Genomic DNA, 12,270 nt, shown 5'->3' on the forward strand with positions numbered 1-12,270 from the left:
CTGCTGCTGCTGCTGCTACTGCTAAGTCGAGTCAGTTGTGTCCAACTCTGTGCGACCCCATAGACGGCAGCCCACCAGGCTCCTCTGTTCCTGGGATTCTCCAGTCAAGAATACTGGAGTGGGTTGCCATTTCCTTCTCTAATGCATGCAAGTGAAAAGTGAAAGTGAAGTCGCTCAGTCGTGCGGACTCTTAGGGACCCCTTGGACTGCAGCCTACCAGGCTCCTTCGTCCGTGGGGTTTTCCAGGCAAGAGTCCTGGAGTGGGGTGCCATTGCCTTCTCCGGTCCATGATACATACCAGGCAAGTATACTGGAGTGGGTTGCCATTTCTTTCTCGAGGGGATCTTTCAGACCCAGAACTGAACCTGAGTCTCCTGCATTGCAGGTGGATTCTTTACCTCATTTGAAGAGCTTCTCTTGGGTCTTCAAAACCAGTGCATGAGAGCTTGACAGAAGCAACTCTAAAAGGAGGCAAATAATTCAGAGCCCCTGGCCCTCCAGGCTCACACTAGCCTCGTGGAGGCAGTATCAGCTGCTGGCCTGCTTCACACCATGTCAGGAGCAGATGTAACATATTTATTTATCTTTAAGCCCCATCCTAAGCTGCAGTGGAGAATGCATACAAAAGAGGAAGGAGATGGACCATGGCTTTCTATAGCTAGACTTCTACTACCTTAATAATATGATCACAGCACACCCCACACTCCCCCTTTACCTTCCGCATAAACCCTTCACATTCTCCTAAATATTATTACTCAAAATTCTCTGGACAGAAGGAAATCAGAACATAATACAAGCCATTTTTGCTTCCTGCTCAATGTTTCTGAATAAATGAAATACAGTAAGTGAAAGTCGCTCAGTCGTGTCTAACTCTTTGCAACTCCGTGGACCATACAGTCCATGGGATTTTCTAGGCCAGAATACTAGCATGGGTAGCCTTTCCCTTCTCCAGGGGATCTTCCCAATCCAGGGATCGAACCCAGGTCTCCCTCACTGCAGGGAGATTCTTGACCAGCTGAGCCAGGGAGCAGAGAAGGGGGGGTGGTGGCGAAGATAAAGGAAAAACTTAGAAAAAACAAATGATAATTTCAAAACACTTATCTAGTCTCTCTGATATTTAAGAAAACTCATGATTTGGGAATATTAAACCTTGTTCTGCTTATTTGCTGAGTTGCGGTTCGTTCTAACCTTTAGTTTCTCAGCATAGGCTTTTCTAATGTCATAAAGATTTTTGCAAATATTTAAATTTTATGTTTTCTTTTCTGATATTTATACTGCTGGGTTTGCTTCACAAGTTAATACATTGGCCATCTTCTCCAGAACTTTAAGAAGTTATAGAATCATAATGAATATTTCTATTTTTCCTAAATATAAAGGAAGTGCTTCCTATAATTCTTTATTAGTCATGATGTTAACTATGGTTATGAAAAAGATATTCTTTGTTATAAGAGACCAGTAGGAAAGAATGGAAAATTCAGTTATTGACAAAATACACAGGATCTTGTTTACACCAAAATAAATCCTAGGTAGATCAAAGATTAAAAAAAATAATTAGATTATAAAAGTGCTTGAATAAAACTATGGAATAATTATTGGGTTGGCCAACAATTTCCATAACATCTTAAGAAAAACCCAAATAAAATTTTTGGTCAACCCAATGTATTTTTATTACAGGCCTAAAAATTATAAGTAATCTTCATTATTTTGATTTAAATTATGGAGAAAATTTAAAGGCCAAATGTATTTGCATTTGAGATCAGAAAATGAAGATTTCCAAAATCTTGAGTTTTCTGCTGATCTTAATAAAAATGCTTTAAAATAGTTTTATAACAGGCAAATACCCTGGTATATGTCACAAAAGTTTCTTCAGTTTTTATAAAAGTTCGCTATAGAAATACTTCAAAGATGGCAAATATATTTATTCTTGAACTTGAAAAAAAGATGCAATTCAATGAAGTAGGCTTCTGTGGTAGATCCATGTGCTAAATTAATGCCAAAACCAGTAAGACATTTGAGTCTAGTTGACTTCTCAGTTACAAGGGCATTTCTGGCCCACGAGATATTTCCATTCTTATTCAGAATCTCACACATATAGAGCTATTCAATTTGTCTTGATAAGTACAATGGATTATGAATTACTATTGTTACATGGCAGATTCATGCATATATGTTAAATGAATGGGCAAAAGAATCTCCTAAATAAACCAGGAAAACTCATTACCTAATAAGAGCTTAAATAAAGAAATGAATTATGAGATCATAGATTTCTAAACCCATCTACATTCACTCATGGTTTTTAACTTTTAGACAAATACTGGCTTTCCAATAGTCAGGATTTTTTAGCTTATTTGTTCTATCAGGATAAGACAGGACAAGAACAAGGACAATTTGGTTTGGATTTAATGCAAGACTGATCTCATAGGCTTCTGATCCTTTTACTCAGGATTGAGATCAAAAGATCTTTAAAGAGATATAGATAGTGGCTACACAGAAAAACCGGTTAGTATTCTGACCTTCTTCATACTCGAATGTTATGCATCTGAAACAAAGTCAACATTTTAAGTTGTTGAAGTTGAAAGCACGTATTTGTATTTGCAATGTGTGCAGTAAGATTCTTTAGCATTCACAAACCCCAAACTCATCCCTTTGTCCTTTTGTAAAGCAATTGCAAATGAATTTCTGATGGAAGAATAAAGAAATCCAAAGGACACAAATCATATCTGCTCAGAGAGGGTGAAATAGAAAATTTTGAGTATTGTAGAAAAGATTTATCAAATGGATTATTTTCTGCCTATCAAATCCTAGAGCTTCCCAGGTGACTCAGTGGTAAAGAATCCACCAACCAATGCAGGAGATGTGGGTTCCATTCCTGGATTTAGGAAGATCCCCTGGAAAATGGAATGGAAATCCACTTCAGTATTCTTGTCTGGAGAATCCCATAGACAGAGGAGCCTGGCAGGCTACAGTCCATGGGGTTGCACAGAGTTGGACATGACTCAGCAACTCAGCACGCACATCACGGTGTGAAGATGTGTAAAATCACTGTGTAATCACTGTGTAAATCACTGAAGTGAAGACAATGACATATATCAATTACCTTAATTTTAGGAATAAGGCTTAAATGGTCTACTGACAGCAGAAATGTGAATTTCCTTGGTTATTTCAAGTTTACTGTTATTTTCTCTGTTACATGCTTGTGATATTTGTTTAAGGTTATAACAAAAGTTACTAATTTAAATCATGGCCTATTTACAACTGACAAAACAGCCAAAAGCTCCTGTCAAATCTTTTAATATTAACTTGAACTTCTATTCAAATTAATATAAGTCCTATGAAGTCCTAACAAAAATTAACCTTCTCATCAAGGGCATAAGAAATAATGAATTCTGCTTAATGTGAAGCTTATGCAAAATGTAGAAGACTTACTTTACATCATGTTAACTTAAAATCAGCAAGGGGTTTCTTGAATTATGCATTGCATCTAGAAACCTAGTGAAATCAAAAAGTTTTTCCAATGATAATTATAAATTGATAAACTCTGCTGAGATCTCTAAATGGGATTTTTAGCATAATTAAAAATGACAGACTATACATAGTGTTCTACTTTATTGAAACGATGTTGAATTAAGTGATTTTATACAGATTTTGAAGAGCCAAAGCATTAATAATATAATATGGTTCTTCCATCCTAAATTTGTAAAGAATGCCTCTCTTGGTTGCAAAATTAAAATACCAGAAAATAGTGAGCTCTTTTCTTTTTATTAGTTTTCCTCCTTATTTCAGAGAGTAGTAACATGTTGTGAAGACTCTTATAATTGCTATGATATAATGAGACTGCTTTCTTTCTGCTAGAATTTTTCCTCATCTAAGCATAAAATAAGTAAAATTACAAAAATGTGTTTAAGCTTTAGTTTGAATGTGAGCCGATGCATGAACTTCATAGGATTCAGAAAAACACAGTCAGGTTCAAAAAATAAAACACAGCCCCAGACTGCTAGCATTCTGGTTGGTTCTGCCTGTAGTTGTTGGCATGCCTGTGATTTTGAAGGAAGGAACTGTCTTTGAGAGCTGTATTGTCAATTCTCATCACGGCTCTGAACAAATACCCGTGAAATATGCTTGCTTATTGAATAGATGTAGAGATACACATACTCAGATGGGGTCAGGTTGTTAGCATAAACCTTTCTTTTTACCTATAACAGTAAATATAAGAATTTTCTTAAATATTCTTCTAAAACATCATATTTGAGGGTTGCGTTATATTACAAATTGGGGGGATAACTTATAATTTGTCTAATTGGTATGTTCTGGGACATTATGGTTGTTCCCACTTTTTCTAAGTAGTATCTTGGGGGCATTATTGTCATTCTCAGTTTTTCATAGTTCATAAAAGAGAGGAAACTGGAAAGACATCGAAGTTAAATAAATGCTATAAAAGCATATTTATCCCTTCATCTATTTAATTCATACTGCACACATGGAAATATATTTGTGACTTCTCTCTACAAAAAGAAAAAATCAAATCAATTATTACTCCAAGGTTGGAGAAAGAACATAGGAATATCCAGGGCAAATCAATACCGCCAGTCTGTACTCTATGGAAGTGCATTATAAATTGTAAAGGGTTATTTGAGTGTACACTATTATTTCTTTAAATCTGTAAATTTCCATTTTAAAATAACACCTATTTCCTAAATCAACTGCCAGGCATTTAAAGAATATTAATCACTCCATTTTAGTTTGCCAGAACACTAGTGTTCAATGTTACAGATTGAAATTAATTGTAAAAAAGTTCCATTCAGATGAAGAAGGATCTAAGTAATTAATTTCCCCCTTTCTTAAAACACTGAAATGAACACAGAGAATCTAAATTTCTCCAAGAAAAATCTTTCAGATTCCAAAGAGAAATTCTCATTTTAGAAGAGGAAAGAAACCCAACAGGAAAGGAACTATGAAAGTAAATAAAGCTAAGTGTCTCTGGCAAAAATGTAAAGAATCTGCCTGCAATGCAGGAGACCTGGGTTTAATCCCAGGGTTGGGAAGATCTCCTGGAGAAGGAAACAGCAACCCACTCCAGTATTCTTGCCTGGGAAATCCCATGGACAGAAGAGCCTAGCAAGCTACTACAGTCCATGGGGTCGCAAAGACTTGGCTATGACTTAGTGACTAAACCAACAACAGTTGTGAAAGTGAAACCAAGTTTCATTAAATCAAAGAAATGTCAGAACTAGGAGGGATTTTAAAGATCATCCTGGTTCACTGGTTTACAATCTGGACTTCTGAACTATTAGAGGACTTTAAAGGAACAATGGGTAGAAAATGGAATTCTCAAACCATTTTCAACTTTTCAAAATGCTTAAAGTGTTGTACAATGACTCGTGAGAAATCTGCTCTGATTCTTTAACTTTGTTTGGGATTATATGAATTTAGTTAGACAGCACTTAGTTATATTAATCAGACCAAAACCTTTTATTTAGTGTTGTTTTTAATAAAAACAAGAAACAAATTCTTATTTAATAGATGAAATTTCACAGGTATAATCTTTATAAACTAACCAGTGGTGAAAACTTGGAAACAAATGGCCTATAAAGATGAGAGTCCAGAGAAGTTAAGTGAATTAGTGTGAAGGCTAGGACTGGATACCCAGTTTGCTGAATCCCCGTAGGTGAGAGGCAGGGTAAACAACTGCATCTTCTAGTACTGCAAACTTCTTAGAGACTGGTGCCTGGAGTTGATCCCATGCCTTAGAGGTGATGCCCAGAGTTGTGTGATGTGGGCTTCTTACTCCTGTGCTTGGGAGCCCTGTCCAGTCCTCTATTTCCAATAATATGTCACTGAAGATTTTATACTAATTTTAAATATTCATAACAACACGAAGTGTTGTCTTCTTTCCAGGCTTCTTTGCTTTTTATGAAGGTCTAAGGCTTTGAACCAAAGAACTGAAGCTCTTCTAAAAGAGGTTTAGCTTTTCACAAGGTGTTCTTTAGACAGACAGGAATTTCTGGTAAAGAGCCAGTGATTAAGGCAAATATGAAGTGGATTTTAACTTTCCAAAAAGACACTGATTTATTTAGAGTAGATCTAGGAAAATCATGTTATGAATGTTTGCAGTATTGGCTTCCCTTATTTTCCAGGCAAGAATACTGGAGCGAGTTGCCATTTCCTAGTCCAGGGGATCTTCTCAACCCAGGGACTGAACCCACATCTCTTGCATCTCCTGCATTGGCAGGCAGATTCTTTGCAGTAGGACCACCTAGGAAGCCATAGCAGAATGCCATGATCCTGCAGGTGTGGTCTAGTTCTGAAAGTTTGGTTTTACCACTATCTTACTGTAAGTAAGTCTTATGTGAGAAAGACAGTGATACACAGAAGCCAGATTTTAGCAAATTTTAAGTACCTAACAAGTGTCCTATCTGTAATAACCAAGTCTTATTTTCTGAGGTAGATAAATTATGATATATATCACATGCTTTTTTTTTTTGTGATCTGAGAGTAGAAACTAATTTTGCAGATTCAATATTGAAAATTCAGTGCTTTCAAAGAGGTGTCAGTTATAGTCTGTGGAACCATAAAATAAGCATTTAAAATATCTCACCAAATATACCAGTATAAAAAATGCACTTTGATTTGCATTTAGATTCAGCTAAAACTATAGGGATTCAACACTAACAGTGTATTACATCATTATTCTTTGTTCAAAGCTCCATTACATGAAAAAGAGACAGGTATGTGGAGTTATATAAGCCCATTCCAAAATTAGATACTATCCAGTATTAAAAAGAGACTTTCTTGATGACTCTCTGAAAAACAAATAGTGGCTAGTGAATGACTTGTTAAATATAACTATTTTTGAATGATGCAAGCATTGGGAAATCCATAGCTTTATTTGTATTTTAGTTTTAAGTGTCCAAGATGCAGAAACTGAAGAGACTTTTTCAAACTGACTATACTGCAAAAAATCTTCCATAAAATTATTATACAATTTTTCCTTTCTTCCTTTCCCATCATTGTTTTAGAGTTATGTTTTTTTAACCAGAAAACATATTTTTCACCTTTCCCAGTGACTGCATACTGTGTCACTGCATACTGTTCAGAGTCCTCCTCTTGTTACTTAGTCAAGCTATTCTCTATTTAAAAATAAAAATCAGTCATACAAGCCCAGGTTTAACTTGTATTTCTTTGTTTCCCTGTATTTTTCACAATAAAAATGAGATATTGAGGGATTTTCCTCATGGTCCAATGGTTAAGTCTTTGTGCTTCCATTGCAGGGGCACAGGTTCAATCCCTGGTCAGGGAACTAAGATCCTATATTTCTGTGGCACAGTAAAGAAAAGAAAAAAAGGAAAAGTGAGGTATTGAGAAAATGGGATTTAAAATAATGAAATTATCCAAGATAATCATCCTGGGAGAGGATTCTTTGGTCCACTGGTCCACTGATATTCATCTCATTCCCATTTTTGTAATAGCTACACTGGACTGGGCTGGAAAGACCCCAAGTGTGTGGTTCTTTCTCTTTGTCACAACTGCAGCAGAGCTTGCTTGGATGTTAAGGATTCTAAAGTATAAGAATAAACAAATTAAAAAAAAAAAAGAATAGCAATAAGGCTTAGTTTTTGTCACCAAAGTTTAGCAATCATATCTAATCCTTTATGAAGATTTCCTATGTGCAAGATTCTAAGTGTTTTACCTATTTATTTATTTATTCTTTCATTTAATCCACTGTCCCCTCCCTCTTCCCACTCCATGGTTTTTTGAGGTGGGTACTATTATTATTCTCAGTTTTCATGAGAGGCTAACCAATTTGTCTATGGTCAACAACTAGATTGGGGTGCAGATGGGGGCTGAATCTATGCAGTCCTGAGGAAAGCCCAAGGATTTGATGCTGCTAAAGCTCCCTCTTGGGTGATTATAATATGAAGTCAAGGCTAAAACCCACAGACTGGTTTTGATTCTAGTTTAAGGTGCTTCAACTCAAATGCTTTCAAGACCAGGTAGATAAAATAAATAAAGCAAACAGATACAGACTCTGTACTCTAAATAATTTGTAAAATAATGGTTCTGAATCTTTCACCTGAAAGGGAGATTGCTAAAAATGCAAATTACTTAGCCTTAGACCTATAGAAACTTTGTTTATTACCCTAGGTTTTATTTTTAAATGCAAATTTCTGGGTGCCAGAAATCAGTTTAAGTGGTAGTATCACCATAAGTGAAAGAAAGTGAAGTTGCTCGGTTGTGTCCCACTCTTTGCGACCCCATGGACTTTAGCCTACCAGGCTCCTCTGTCCATGGTATTTTCCAGGTAAGAATACTGGAGTGGGTTGCCATTTCCTTCTCCAAGTATCACCATAGGTGCTAGTGAATTCTAGTATTTCAGATTTGAGTCTCAAATATTTTGTTGGTTCTAGGAATATTACTAGGCAACGATTACACTTCTAGGTGCTAGGTTAACAGCAATGAAGAAATCAAACGCCTTTCTTCTGAGTTCATGTTTTTTTGGGAAAGGGAAACAGTATGAACTACCAAAAAAGATGTCAGGTGGATAGGTGCAATGGAGAAAAGCAAGTCAGGAATGGGGGGATGAAGCCTGATGGGTGGAGGGGTCTTTACATGATCAGGGAGGGCCTTCCTATAAAGTCTGTATGCCACAGAGGATGTGGCGGGATGAACCATGGAAGCTGGAAGAGTTCAACAATGTCCAGAATAAAGTAACAACATCGAGTTACAAAGTGCAAACAAGGGAACTCGTGTTTGGAGGCTGAGAGGAAAAATGAAATAGTAAAAGACATCAGAGAGGTAGTAAGGAAATGGATCACACTGGGTGGGGAAGGCCATGGTAAGTTCACTTTGTGTGACATTAGAAAACACTGAAAAATGATGGTATCCATCTTACATTTTAATCAATCAGTCCAGTTGCTGAACAGAGACTGTTCCATGTGGGGAAACTGCGGAAGCAGTCAGGCCAGCTGGGGAATATGGCTGCAGTCAAGGCAGGAGATGGCTGCGTGGCCAGTGAGGTAGCAGACGAAGCACTAAGAAGTGGTCAAATTCCGGATGAATTTTTAAGAGCAATCCATGATCACTTTTCAGATGGATTGGATGTGGACTGTGAATGAAATAGGCATCAAGATGACGCGATCTATTGTTTGGGGCAGCCGCTGCTGCTTAGTTGCTTCAGGCGCGTCCGACTCTGTGCGACTCTATGGCCAGCAGTCTACCAGGCTCCTCTGTCCATGGGATTCTCTAGGCAAGAGTACTAGAGTGGGTTGCCATGCCCTCCTCCAGGGGATCTTTCCAACCCAAGGATCGAACCTGGGTCTCCTGCATTGCAGGCAGATTCTTTACTGCTGAGCCACCAGGGAAGCCTGTTTGGGCAGCTAGTGCTCAGTAAATTTGATAAAATACTCTTCCCAGCAAATTCCCAGTTGGGCACCAGTGTGGAGCTTCTTTTACTTATGACTAAAGTAAGTTCCTTCCCTGGAACACTGAAGGTGAAATACGGGAGCGCATTATCTTGCAAAGGACTGTGATTCATTAAAACCCACATTCTTCCTGACATGAAACACTGAACACATGACATCTCTTTCATTTCATTACCTGCAACTAAAAAAGAAAAAGGTAAAAAGCTAATTTTCTCAGTGATATTTATATCAGAAGGGAATTGACTTTTTTCTCTGTGTTAATTCATTAATGCGTCTAGTAATTCTTGAACATACATAGATATTTGAAACACTTTAATCACCAATAGTAAAAAGAAAAAAATGCCTCATATAAGAACCAAAAGGTAGATAGCCAGTGGAAAATTCCCTTACTCTGTTTCATTTTCAGAGCTTACCTCCCACCATTCTAGATCAAGTTTTAAAATAAGTACTATTAATCCCCAAATCATTGTTGTTTCATGTGTTTAAAAATCTACCTTGTCTTCAAATTGAGGTTAATAAAAGTTTGTATCTAAAGAAAGATGTAATTCTTATTATTTAATAAGAACTATGTAACCTGTTATATGTTTGTGTGTTCAGTTCAGTTCAGTCGCTCAGTCGTGTCCAACTCTTTGCGACCCCATGAACCACAACACACCAGGCCTCCCTGTCCATCACCAACTCCCGGAGTTTACTCAAACTCATGCCCATAGAGTCGGTGATGCCATCCAGCCATATCATCCTGTCATCCCCTTCTCCTCCTGCCCTCAATCTTTCCTAGTATCAGGGTCTTTTCCAATGAGTCAACTCTTCGCATGAGGTGGCCAAAGTTTCGGCTTTAGCATCAGTCCTTCCAATATTATTCAAAACCTGCAGTAGCCCATAGGTTTGAAATTTTGAATTGCTTTGACACTCTTCTCTTTATTTAGTTCTTGTCTTCTTGCTCTATTTCCAAAGGCTGTGTCCCATGTTTCTATTTTATTGTAAACCACATCCAGCTCTTCTTTGGATACACACAATATGAATTATAAATGAATGTAAATGCGTGAGCTGACTTTTAAATGCCTACTCTGTATTCTTGATCTAACCTCCATTTAAGCTTTGATCATTGTGCAGAAGTATTTGTTAATGATTCCAAAATTTAAGGGCAAGTTTAACATTCAAGAACCATGGGGAGTAAGCACATAGGACTTCCTAAGCGAAAATGTCAGTCACTCAGTCGTGTCCAACTCTTTGCAACCCCATGGACTGTAGCCCACCAGGACTCTCTGTCCATGGAATTTTCCAGGCAAGAATACTGGAGTGGGTAGCCATTCCCTTCTCCAGGGGATCCTCTCAACCCGGGGACTGAACCTGGGTTTCCCACATTGCAGGCTTTACTGTCTGAGCCACAGGGAAGCCCATAGTACTTGCCACACAACCCCACAAAACCACAACTATGCCTACCTATCACAAGCAGTGTTTTCACCTGACTTCAGCAACTGTGATTTTTAAATGTATAACCTTTGTTATTAACACGGGAACTTGGGACAGAAAATCATTTAAGAGGTAGCTAAACTTGGCAAGAGAAATTCTAGAAAGACTTTGCCCTCTAATGGAGGACAAAAATCTGCTGAGGGATAGTTTTATGTAAAGACAAATTGGCTTTATCTGTAAATCCATATTGCACAACAGGGAAAAATCATTCTGAAGGTACAGGAAAACAAAAAATGTATATACCAGGGTTTCAGGTTATATATGAAAAGGTACCTATTTAGAAATTGCAACAATATTTGATGGAATGTTTTATTAATAGATGATAAGGCTTTCAGTAAACACAGGCTCCACATCTTCAAAGTACTGTGGAATAACTGAAATAAAAGAAAATTTTCACACAAGTTGGAAATGTCTTGCTTTGGCAGTTGTGGGTAAGGTTGTCAAGTAAATCCCAACACAGTGCCCTGCAAAGTGAACTCAAAGCAGAGAATAAACGTGAGCATATACTCACATGCACACACAAATACCAATGTGACTTTGTGGCCTAGATTTCAAGGGGAAGACAAGACAGACATTTATCAGGATATTGCTATGGTCTAAAAATAGTAGAGGAGTCTCTGAACTATCCATGTTTCACCAATCGGCACATCTGAGGGAGAGCTCCCTTATACATTGATGCATTATCTTTATCATTGTAATTGATGCCTAATGCTTTTCTACTCATCAAAAGCAGTCTTGAATGGAAGGGACATTAATCTCCTTGTAAGACGATCAGCACTTTGAAATCCTAAGTGATCTCACATTTCCGAACAGCTTAAATCACAACACTGAAGGGAACAATAATACAGAGTGCTACTGATTCATTTCCTGACTGCCAGAAGATATGATCTCACATACCTGAGCACCCTGGTGAGTTCTGATATTATTTCCTAGTACCAGAGGGTGGAGAAGAAAGATCACTCTGCCTTTCCTAGAGTAGGTGGGAGGCTTTGACACTATCCAGAGACCCCGAGGGGCCAACACAGGAAGAAATATTTTTCATTTCACCCAAAATGATGCTCTAGAACTTGAGTGTGACCCATCATAGCCGTCAAAGAGCCTGAATTTCCTAATGAAAAGTGCTACAGGAGGCCTTTTTTTTTTTTATAGTAACATGATTTTTTCACAATGAGTTCTTTAAAAAAGCATAAAAGAATATATCAAGGCAGCTATGTCTATGGCAGAGTCTTAACCTGTATTAGGAAGTATGGACAGGCTTTCAAAATTCTGATCACTTGAAAACCCCTAGGGGGTAAAAGTGAAATAAGGTCCCAGGGGCTCAGATTTATTTAAAGGGAAAACTCTTAAAAAAAAAAAAAAACAACTTTTAATGAAAGTT

The sequence above is a fragment of the Cervus canadensis genome, chromosome 3 (genome assembly GCF_019320065.1).
Source record: "Cervus canadensis isolate Bull #8, Minnesota chromosome 3, ASM1932006v1, whole genome shotgun sequence".
Lineage (NCBI taxonomy): Eukaryota > Metazoa > Chordata > Mammalia > Artiodactyla > Cervidae > Cervus > Cervus canadensis.